Raw genomic sequence first — 12,293 nt, forward strand, 5'->3', positions numbered from 1 at the left:
GTATGGTAGGGCATCTTTTGGGTATATCCCCAAGAGTGGTATAGCTGGGTCTTCAAGCTTTCTGATTTTTGATCTGGTCTGAGGCCCCTGACACATATATAGCAGAGGACTGCTGGGTCTGGCCTCAGTGGGAGAAGATGCACCTAACCCTTGAGAGACTCGAGAAGTGGGGAGGCCTGGTGGTAGTGGGGAACATCTTATTGGAGATAGGCGGGAGGAGGAATCGGATGAGAAACTGTGGGGAGGGGCACTTGGAGAGGGAAATGGATGGACTGTAAGAAAAAAGAAAAAAATAAAAGTAACAAAAATAGATTAAAAGAAAATGTCATTACAGCTGAATCTCATGGAGCCACTTTCTCAATTGAGGCTTCTTTCTCTCTGCTGACTCTAGCTTATGTCAAATTGATGCAAAACCAACAACTTGATGGTCTTGTTTTCTTGGTGTCGTCCATCCTCTGGCTCTTATACTCTTTTTCCCCTCCTCTGCCTTGGAGCTTCCTGAGTTCTGATGGGAAGGATTTGATGGAGACATCCCATTTAAGGCTGAGTGTTCCAAGATCTAGCATACATAATATTTGGATGTAGGCTTCTAAATATTCTTATCTGCTGCAGTAGGAAACATCACTCATGATGCCTGACCAAGGTTCTGAAGTATGAATGTAGCAAAATATCGTTAGAAGTCATTTCACCGTTACATTTATTTCTCTCTCTCTTCTTTTTTTTTTTTTTATACCAGCATTATTTTGGTTTACCCTGGGTCCCTGGACTATATGGTCTCTGTTTCTTGGTCACTAAGGCAGTGTCAGGTACTGGTATCTTGTGGAGTGTGCATTAAGTCAAGTCAGTTGGTTATTTCTACAAGCTTTGAGCCACAATTGACATTGCATATGTTGCACATAGTTATCCACTGTTGATAAGGGGTTTATGGCTGACTTGATGTTTATGTTTATCTTTTGATAGCATGGAGAGTACCTTCCTGTACCAAAGATGCTGGGACATAGGGCTGAAGGTTCTATGTAGGTACTGACTCAATATCTCCATGTTCCATGAGTTGTGTAAGTGTTGTCTTCAGCAACAGGGCCTGCTGTCAGTTTGTGAAGAGCTACCTATAGTCTTGGGAATAGCTCCTGTTGTTTGGGGACACCCATGGGGACCCTTTATGCAACAAATGAGTTTCATATTTACTATTTTTAAAACTAACCTAGCTCCAATTCTTGTGAACTTTTACAAATTTTAACATTTAGTTATATGACAAAAATCATTTTACAGTTTTGATCAAGCCAAAGAGCTTGAGGTCATGTTGGTTACCTTTACTCTTCCTACTCCATCAACTATTTGTGGTTGACCTGTTTTCGAGTTATACCTGGAGTCTAAACACTTTTTACTGCTACCAGCTTTACCTCCCTGGATTGTTATAAAAACTTCCAACTAGATCTCTGTTGTCAGTTTTAACTTTTCCTGGAAGGCCTCAAATAGTGTTGGCATAATATGGCTTCTGCTGAACATTTCTAGCTACAAATTGATATTCCAAAATTAACCTTTATCAACCATAAAATCTCTGATACAGAAATCAGGTATTTATATATTTAAGATCTTGTTTTCACTGATTTGGCTGAATGCTAAGGGCAGGCACACTTGTTAGTTAAGGAACATACTGTTTCTTAGGAACATTTTCTAACCCATAAGACTACTCTGACCCTCAGAGGCATTTCCTAGACTTTCCTTCTTGACTATTAGGTTGAGAACAAGGTTAAAATGCTACACAAAAAGGCTTAGGGAGTCTTGGGTCTTCCAAGTGAGGGAATGAAAATATCATGGAAAAGCTAAGCAATGATATGGTAAGACTGGAGAAAAGGAAACCACATGCAATATGTGACAGGATTTGGACAAAACATGAAGAGCATTAGATAGAAAACAGAGTTTAGTAATATGAAAACAGACTTTCCAAGTATAAAGGTGACCACCCAATAAAGAATAATAACAAATTTCAAATCTGGTTGCTTTTTTATGCCCTGCTCAAAAATTGCTATGTTGGTATGGATATTATAATATGAAATATTTGGCAGGTGAGATGGCTCAGAGGAAGGAACGAAACTTTGCTGTGAAAGCAGGTAAAACATTGTTCAATTACTAGAACCCATTTAATATCAGATATAGTGATGTGTGTCTGCAGTCACAGTGTGTGGACTTCAAGAAAGAGGAGGAAACAGAAGACTCCAGAAAAATTTCAAGTACCAGTTATCTTACTATACAGAAAGGCAAAGCACAAGATAGTCTGTTTCAAAGAAGGTAGAGGCCAAAGACAGAGACCTGAGTTGCCCTGTGACCTCCAGAATTGCAACATTGCATGTTTATACCTATGCTCATAAATATGAATACATACCCACTAATACAAAAGGAAAGATATAATTTTTGACTTGAAAAATCAATATGAGTTTTTCTATTATCCTAATTTTTTGTTTAGATCTTCTAGAAAATTGTGACAATAAGAAATTATCCCATTATTTGAAGATAATTGTATTTACAAGTAGAAGTTAAAATCAAAAATGAAAGGCTAGCAACTATCCTAGAAGTAAATGAAATAGTAATATAAAAATGAGCTACTTTTGTATACAAGTTAGTATACTTTGTATACAAACTTGATAATTTTTTTTAGTTAATTTCTCAAGGAGAAATACTGACTGTCACAGGAGAGACAGTAAAAACATAATGACTCAGACTCAAAGTTTACTTTATTTACATGAATGACTTTGTAGCCAATAAAGCTAAATAGACGGGGTAGAAATGTCATAATTTTTAAGTTCCTGAACTATAAAGTTAATTTGAAGTATCATGCTACAAATAACATGTGTTTGTCCTTGTAAAATGACAAAAGTAAACCCCTATATCCTAGCTTTTATTTATGCAAAAGGCAGAATTTTACATTTCTTGAAGCCCAGAGGTGTCAAAAGAATACCACAAAACTTCTTGCTGTCTAGCCTTGAATTCACAGCAACCAGAACACTTGTATATATATATATATATATATATATATATATATATATATATATATATATATATATACACATATATGTGTGTGTGTATAACAGACAATCCAATGACTTACAAGTTATTGAATGAGATGAAGGATGACTCTCTCGTATTTTCTTCTCTAATAGTTCATTAGAATCTCAACAGGCCTTTTTATGAGGCCAAACATCAGAGTGGAACTTTTTGAGGTCCTGGTCTACTAATGACTGACAGAATGTACAGTCTGCAAAGCCAGTACACTGTAATGCCACTAATTTAAGTTTATTATGCCAATTTAGAACAGAATGTAGACAAAAGTGTCATTTAAACTTATGAACTGTGGGACTAAAATTATGTATTGAGGACATTTTACTGGCAGATGCTAGGAAATAAATGGAGAATGTCTGAGAGAGGGAAATCCTGAACTAAAAACATCCTGGCTGCTACACAGCCATGAAGCCACTGCTTATGTCTGTTGTTATTTAATGCTCAATTATTTAAAAATACATAAATTAGAGCTCAGGTTCGGATGCACTATTCCACTGAGACATGGATTGCAAATTTGAAAATGACTAAGTTTGGAATTATATTGTAAGTATGTGGCTGTATTTATTGAGTTTCCTTGTAATTATTTTAAGTCTCCTTTTCTCTATTGACTTTTGGTTGTGGATGGCTAAGTGTTTCACTAACCAGAATTAGGCCCTTAGAGAACTAGTATTTACTGTAGGAAATAAAAATCCAAATGTTGCCTTATTACTAGTACTTTTGTTGCTGTATGTATATATGACTCCCAAACAAATGTTGATTGGTATACTGAATTCTCAAAAGCAAATGGTAGATGTAAAACCTGAGAGAAACCAGTGGACAGAAACGTACCTGCTCTGTCAACATAAATAAGCCCTGAGGACATTCTCTCTATGCTGTTTCCTAGAAGAGTTGAGGAATTAATACACTAGCCTAGAACTGGTTCTGCTCTCAGAATTACACACACAAGATGTCTACTGGCCAACCCCTTTCATTATTCTTACTCAATCTTGCAAACGGTGAAATAGAATAGATACTTTCAATCACCTCTTGTTCTTCTAAGATGTTGGGGTTTCAATCTTTTTTTATATGCTTTTAGAAGTCAAACAAAGGTAGTCAAAACAAAGCTAGTTTAGAATTCAGTTCCCAAACAGAAGACATTGTAATTGAGTGCTAATAGAATCCAAGTATAAGTTGGCATAAGGAGAAGTATCGTTTGTACATTAAAAATAGTAGTTGAGTTCCTACTTTGACAGACTCCTGGATTGTGGTGGTTATTCTCTGGAGGCAGGAGATCCCAGCTGCAACACTCACCATCCTGCTCAGCCCCAGGACTGGGTTCTCTCTTTCTCGCCTGGTTCAGCAGAGAACCCGGCAGAATTGGTGCCCCCTACCACCCCCTACCATCTGAACTTGGCCAATTGGTCTGCGGGTGAGTGTACCCCCATAAATTATGGGGCAGTACTTTTCCGAATCTAAACCCCCTTTCTGAGTCCCTATAACTCCCACTTGATCCCTGAAGCAGCTCCCCCTGGTCCTGCTTTTGATACCACCTCCCTCCTTTGGTCCTCTTGGTAAAGTGGGGCATGGTGGTGCATGCCTGTAATCCCAGCTACTCGGGAGGTTGAGACAGGAGGATCACTTGAGTCCAGGAGTTCTGGGCTGTAGTGCACTATGCCCATCTGGTGTACGCACTAAGTTCAGCCTCAGGGGAGCGGGACCACCAGGTTGCCTAAATAGGGCTTTTCTGACTGAAGTCAGAAAACCTGCTAGGCAAATTCTAAAAGAGCTGCTCACCTGTTAAAGGCTAGGTTCCTAACCAAAATTATAAGTGTTTGGTTCCCAGCCCCTTTTCGCTGGTCTGGATGGGGAGCTGCAGCTTGGTGCCAATCTAGCTGATCTCCCTCAGGGGTGGGAGGTTGGGGAGAGGGCCTTGTGACCCCGAGTCCCAGCCTCTCCGGAAAGGACGTTTTGGGTCGTCCCCTCTCTCCTCCTAGCTTGGCTCCTCGCTCTCTTTTAGGGAAGGGGCGTCTCAGACACCACCGGCTGCACCCTCTAAGCCCGTGGGACCTGAAGGGCGAGTGGGGAGTCGCAGTGCAGTCTCCAGGGCCCAGAAGCTCGTGCTGGGGCCTGGTGTACAGGGAAAACACATGGGCCAGGTGACCAGCTCTGGGTGCCACTGGCAAGGACAGGAAGGAGTTGCAAGGTGTTGGGAGCGGGTGGAGCCCAGCCCTGAGCTCCCTTTTCCTTGCCTTGAGATGGGCACCTTCTTGGTCAGTGGCACACCACCGACAGGCTGCCCGGTTGGCCGTTGGGGGCCGCCTGCCTTCTGCTCCTGGTGGCCAGCTGGTTGGGCTCCTCCACACTTCCATCTTCGCCCGCTGTGCCGCCTCCTCCGCCACCCAGAGTTCCGCGTGGCTCGTGCGGCAGCGGCTTCAGGCAGCTGGAGGAGCTCGGGTGGGTGGACGGTGACTTCCTGGAGGCGGTGAAGAGACGTGTCTTGAGCCGCCTGCAGTTGCGGGGCCGCCCCAACATCACACACGCTGTCCCCTGGGCCGCTGTGGTCGCGGCCCTGCGCGGGCTGAACACTGGCTGTGTGCGTGGGGACCGCCGCGTGGAGATCCCAGGCATCAACGGCCGCGCCAGTCTGGGCGCCGACGACCCGGAGGGCATCTCCTGGTTCGTCAGCTTTGCGAGGAAGGGTAGCCTCACCCCATCCCGGGTTCGCCTGTGTTTCTTCCTCTCTAGATAGGGCAACCGGAACCTGATTGTGGTGCAGTCCAGCCTGTGGCTGTGCCTGAGGCCGCTCCCCTGTGTCCTGGAGGGGGGCGGGGCGGGGGAAGGTGTGGGTCAAGGTGTGCTTCCAGGAGCAGGGTCACGGTGGCGGGTGGAACATGGTGGAGAAGAGGGTGGACCTAGGGTGTGGCAGCTGGCACACCTTCCCTGTCACTGAGGCCACCCAGGCCTTGTTTAGGAGTGGCGAGAGGCACCTTGAGCTGGATGTGCGGTGTGGTGCCTGCCAGGGAGATGGTGGAGCCCGAGGCACTGAGTGTCAGGGAACCCAGGCCACTGGATGATGAAGCAGCAGCCTGGTCCTCCAGCCAGCCTAGTGCGTCCAGTGGTGCACACTCCACGAGTGGTTTGGAGCCACAGCTGGTCTCCAGGGCTCCTCTGTACTGTGGGTAGAAGTAGCAGCCACAGTACGAGTAGGCTGAATGCCGGCTGTCTAGTGCTCTCTCCAGTCTCCACCAGGGTCTGTGCTAGTCCTGGTCTACTCGGTACTGCCTGGCCAGGCTGGGATTCAATAGTTAGAGCAAGGGTAGGGCTCTGGGCACCAGTTGCTCCATGGGGATAGAGCTTGGAGGAGCGGAGGAACAGGGGTTGCCAACTGGGACACCCCAACTGAGCCATTTCTTCCCGGAACTCCAGTGTCCAGCCTGTGAGCGTTGTGGGATGGGAGATGGAGTGGTCAGCCCTTGAAAGTACCTGGCTACCCCTTTCTTCCCTCTCCTGTGCTCTTTCAATTTAGGGGTGCCCTGCCCCACCTCACACCTCTCCTCACCTTCCCTGGGGAGACCTACTTAAACCTTGAACTTTTCAGTGGTTCAGAGTCTCCAATGCCTTGCATTCCCCATCATTCCTGCCTTGCCCCTGAGCTAAGGCAACCATACCTGCATAGCCCCTGGCTAGAGAGGCAGCAGCAGATACCTAGAAGACACTGATGCTCGCTGCCCTCTTCCTGGTCTGGCATCTATTGTGCCCACAAGGACCTTAGCGTGTAGGCACTCCGCTTGGCGTGCTCGCTTCTCTCCCTAACACAAAAACAAAAGGGGGAGTCTCTACCCCCACATGATCGATTGAAAAAGGCACTATTTACCATAAATATTTTACATTTTTCTAAAGAGGATCCACATCTGTCACCATTTCAAAAACATTGGTCTTCATCAGTTTCCTACAGCTCCATTTGGGTCAGGTGGAGAGACCCACTGACTGGAGCTTGGAGAGGGCCAGACCCGCTCTTGACAGCTGGAAGAGGATTTGGCTGCATGTTCCCCAAAATGAGAAAAGACCAATCTGGATACAGGCCAGAGACATAAAATACTTGCCCCAACAAGGGGATGATGATATTAATCACTGCAGGGAAATTTTCAGTCCTGAGAGCTTCTGCTTCCTTCACAGATTTATCAAGAGAAAAGAATGAAGATTCCCCCTGTCAATGACAATGAAGATCTTGCAAAAGATTGATGGGGGATTCAACAATCCAAAAAGACTTAGAGATGAGGAGGAGAGAGTTTAAAGACAACCCACTGTGAACTGGCCTCCATGGCTTCCTGCCCTATCTACTTCCCCTCCTTGGTTCCTTCCTCCTCCTCCTTCGCCCTTTCATGGTGGGGCCATGTTTACTTAATAGGCTTACTTAATAATTCATCCAGTAGCATATAGAGACAATCAGGCTTCATCAGATCCAGTTTCATTATCAAAGGCTCGCTTCCAGAGAGCCAAGGTCAACATACAATTGGCCCTCAGAATATAAGCAACCCTCCCCAGCTCTCCACTTAGCCAATGAAAGGTAAGATCTCAGCTGTGCTGGGACAACCTAATACAGGTCTTGGAGCATGCCCCTTGAACCAGAGTGACACATGGGATCCAAAGACAGGTAAGTTCTCCTTGTGGGGGACAACCTAAGGCAGGAGCCATGTAATCTGCTTATTATAAAAACAAAAGAAAGAGATGTTGGGCCCTATTTGGCCCTGGTTTGGGCCTTGAGGGCAAATCCGAGCCTGGCTTGAGTTTTGTAAGCTGGCCCAGTTGCTTCCATACTGGAGTGACTCAGCACAACCTGCTTAAGCCTGCCTTTGCCTAGCTCCTGCTGAAGTAGAGTAATTTTGTGGGCTCCTGTCAGTCACCCCATACTCTTTGTCAACTTTCCCCTCCCCCTACATCATCTCACCTCAACAGAAAACTCCACCTCCTCTCTCAGCCCTTTATAAAGAAAACATTGATACATTAAAATGAGTTCCTGCTTTGACAGGAAAAAAAATAGTAGTTATAGAGCTGGCAGCATGTTTTACTTCTCTATCAGAGGACTTAGCTTTGGGTTCTATTATCCATATCAGAAGGCTCACAAACACCTGGAACTTCAACTTCAAGGGGAATCCAATGACCCATCTGATCTCTGTGAGTATCTAAGATACATGTGTGTAGATACTTCCACATAAATAAAATGAAAAGAATGCAAAGAGTAAGTATTGGCTGCTCATGATCCACAAAGATTGACCATGGACAGATTTAACCAACTACTGAGCATAACTTGAAAATAAATACACAGAAAAGTCAACTTTAAAATATTGGATATTGAATGAGAAAAGACTGTTGTCTCTGGGAGCTGGGAAGCAAATGAAATAAACCCTATAGTTTTCACAGATAACTCTCAGGAGGAGTTTCCATAGCATGGCATGGAGCAGAAGAATCTTGGCAAAATTGAAGTGACTTTCTCAGTGGAGGCAATTAAGCTTGAATCCTGGAAAGAAGAAAGCTGTTGGAATTCATTCTCAGGCTCAGTACCAGAAAAGAGAGAGTTGCACAGAGGGAACTTTCAATATATACAGAAGGTCTCTTTACAATATTCATTTGAAGATGGATTAGCCCAAATATGTGAAATTAAAAAAAATACCTCAAATGAGAGAGTGAAGGAGATGCCTCTGTAAAATGCTTGCTATGTGAGTATGAAGATCTGAGTTAGGAATCTTGTGCCAATATAAAAACAAAGGCATGCTTTTACAATTTCAGTTTGGAGGAGTTAAAGGCAGGATCTCTGAGGCTTATGGGACAGATAGTCTATCAAAATTAGAGGTTTCAGAAAGATACCTGATGACAACCTTTGGCCTGCACCAGCACCTGCATACATGAACACAAGAACATAGGTATATAACAAACACCCCAATGCGCATAATGATTAAAATAAAGTATGAATTTGAATAAAGTCTATCCCACAAAACCAGAGTAAAATAGTCATGATTCAGAATATAAGGAAGGAAGGGGATCTTGTTTCAGCAGTGACAGAAAATTTTAAAAACAAATCTATGAGAGCCCTGGTGCTGGACCCGAACCCACACAACTCACAGTACAATTGCAGCTCAACTCCACAGGTATTTTGACACACCAAGTTCAGTAAGACCCCAAAACCCCGCCCCAATATCTGGTATATCTGTACCCCAGCAGCCAGAACACAGATTCCCCTGTGCCTCCTGGTTTCCACTTGTGCTGGAAGCAGAGCCCCAACTCTGTACCTAAACCCACACCACACACAACCCAGCTCAACTCCCCAGGTATTCTGAAACTTTCAGGATCACAGGATCACAGGATTTCAGGCTCACAGGCACACAGGGAAAACAGGCTACAGTCAGAGACAGGGAGACCAGGTAACACCAGAGATAACCAGATGGCAAGAGGCAAGCATAAGAACATAAACAACAGAAACAACTTGACTTGGCAATATCAAAGCCCAGTTCTTCCACCACAGCAAGTTCTGGATACCCCAACACACCTATAAAGCAAGACTCAGATCTAAACTCTCATTTAATGAAGTAATAGAGGACTTTAAGAAGGACATAAATAACTTAAAGAAATACAGGAGAGCACAAGTAAACAAGTAGAATCCCTTAAAGAAGAAATGCATGAATCCCTTAAAGAAATACAGAACACAATCAAATAGGTGGAGGAATTGAACAAATCCATCCAGAATCTAAAAATGCAAATAGAATCATTAAAGAAAACTCAAAGGGAGACAGCCATGGAAATGGAAAACCTAGGAAAGAGAATAGGAGTCACAGATGCAAGCAGCAACAACAGAATACAAGAGATGAAAGAGAGAATATCGGAGGCAAAAGATATGATAGAAGGTATCAACACAACAGTCAAGTAAATTAAAAAAAAGCAAATATCTTCTATCTCAGAACATTCAAGAAATCCAGGACACAATGAAAAGACCAAACCTGAGAATAATAGGTATAAAAGAGAGAGAAGATTCCCAACTCAAAGGGCATGCAAATATCTTCAAGAAAACTATAGAAGAAAACTTTCCTAACCTAAAGAAAGATATGCCCATAAAAATACAAGAAGCCTACAGAACACCAAACAGATGGGAGCAGAAAAGAAATTTCTCTTGTCACATAATTAAAATGCCAAATGCACAAAACAAAGAATATTGAAAACAGTAAGAGAAAAAGGTCAAGTAACATAAACAGGCAGACCTATCAGAATTACACCAGATTTCTCACCAGAGACTATGAAAACAGAAGATTCTGGCCGATGTCATATAGACCCTAAGAGAACACAAATGCCAGCCCAGGCTACTATACTCAGCAAAACTCACAATTACCATAGATGGAGAAAACAAGTCTCTCCATGACAAAACCAAATTTAAAGAATATCTTTCCACTAATCCAGTCCTACAGAGGATAATAGAAGGAAAAAGCCAACACAAGGAGGGGAAACTACACCCACGAAAAAGAAATTCTTTTCACAACAAACCCAAAAGGAAAGAAACACAAAAACATAATGCCACCTCTAACAACAAAAATAACAGGATCTAACAATCATGGGTCTCTAATATCTCTCAACATCAATGACTCAACTCCCCAAAAAGGCATAAGTGGGAGTAGCCACTCTAATATCCATTGAAATAGACTTTCAACTGAAAGTTATATAAAAAAAAATGATGAGGAAGTGTGGAGAGCCGCGAAGCGCCACACCTCAAAGATGGCGCTGGCCGCTGCCGCCCCATCAGTCTGATGGCGAGCACTCTTGAAGTAAACAACTCCTTATTTGGTTATGGGCTGAGTCAACTAGCTTGCTTCCGCTATGTGGGCCTGTTAGATAGCACCACGTGGCTTTACCCGGGTGGCTGACCATACAGTATTTAACCTGTGGGTTGGCTTTCCTCGTGGTCAGAAGATTCTTCAAGGTTCCTGAATAAACTGCTGGAGAAGAGCCCGAGAGTGTGTTGCGTCATTCTTGCTGGTCGAGGGTGGTCGCAACATTTTGGTGGCCCTTACGGGGAAACCAGACACAGAAAAGGCTCAGAACTCCTGTGGTCAGGGCAGTGCACTGGAAGGTCCCAGGTAAGTCGGGACAGAATAAGGTCTCCAGAAAGGAGCTTAAAGTCCACGGAAGTAGTGAACCAAGCATAAAGCTCGTGGGGCAACGAGCCGAGAGTATAAAGTCCGTGGAAGTAGCGGACCGAGCATAAAGCTCCCGGAAGTAGCGAACCGAGCATAAAGTTTGTGGGATAGCGAACCGAAAGTAATATTTAACCATGGGATCATCTCAGTCACATCCAATTTTTTTGGCTCTTCAGGAGCTGCTTTTAGCTAAAAATTTGAAAATTAAAAAGTCAACCTTAGAGAGATTTTTGAGTGAATGTGACACCATGGCTCCGTGGTTTGCGGTGGTGCCCGGAAACCTTACGGTGTCCTGCTGGGATAAACTCGGCAGGGACCTAGATTTTGCCTGGGAACAGGGTACCTTGAAGCATGGAGTAAGACCGGTCTGGAAATTGGTAAGAAGTTGTTTAGAAGATCAGAGATGCTGTAAAGCAATAAAGAGGGAGAATCAGCCTTAGAACTGCTGCAGGAGGAAAGATCTGAGAAGGCAGAAAGTGATAAGGAAGGAAAAAAGAAGGCCTCTCTTTATCCTGATCTAAAAATTTTTGAGGATTCAGAGGACTCTGAAGAGGAGCTACATGCTCTGATAGAACAATTGGAGAGAACTGCTATGAGGAAAAGGGGTAAGAAAAGGGAAAAGGACAAAGCCCCATTGGCAGCAGTCGGTGTAAGCGAAACTGCTGCTGTGCCGCCATCTTGTTCAACTCCCCCTCCATACCCGGAAGCCGTTCAGACGGCTCTGCCGGCTCCGCCTGTTCAGCCATCGAATGTTGGGAGATCTTTCTGCCCAGGGGTGTGGACACAAGTAAGAACAGAATTACAATTTGCTTATCCTGTGTTCCAAAACCCACAAGGGGACAGGTATGAGGAACCACTTGATTTTAAGGTAATCAAATCCCTTGCGGAGTCGGTTTGTACCTATGGCATCACCGCCTCCTTCACATTGGCTCAGGTAGAAGCATTAGGCAGACATTGCATGACGCCAAGTGACTGGAGTGGTTTGCTTGCGCTTGTCTAAGTCCAGGATAATATCTTGATTGGAGAGCTTTCTTGATTGAGTATGCCACCGAGCAAGCAGCCACTAATCTGAGAAAT

General features: G+C 44.0%; 1 non-coding gene and 1 pseudogene across 1 annotated transcript; one reads left to right on the top strand and one right to left on the bottom strand.

The window, feature by feature from the left end:
• The first annotated feature begins 3,538 nt into the window (after nt 1-3,538).
• On the top strand, nt 3,539-6,138 carry LOC116083270 (annotated as a pseudogene).
• LOC116086679 lies at nt 4,771-4,832 on the bottom strand. Its single transcript, XR_004117053.1, has one exon. It is a non-coding gene; the product is annotated as a U7 small nuclear RNA (small nuclear RNA).
• Nucleotides 6,139-12,293: the final 6,155 nt, after the last annotated feature.

This window comes from Mastomys coucha, unplaced genomic scaffold (assembly GCF_008632895.1).
Source record: "Mastomys coucha isolate ucsf_1 unplaced genomic scaffold, UCSF_Mcou_1 pScaffold12, whole genome shotgun sequence".
Classification (NCBI taxonomy): domain Eukaryota; kingdom Metazoa; phylum Chordata; class Mammalia; order Rodentia; family Muridae; genus Mastomys; species Mastomys coucha.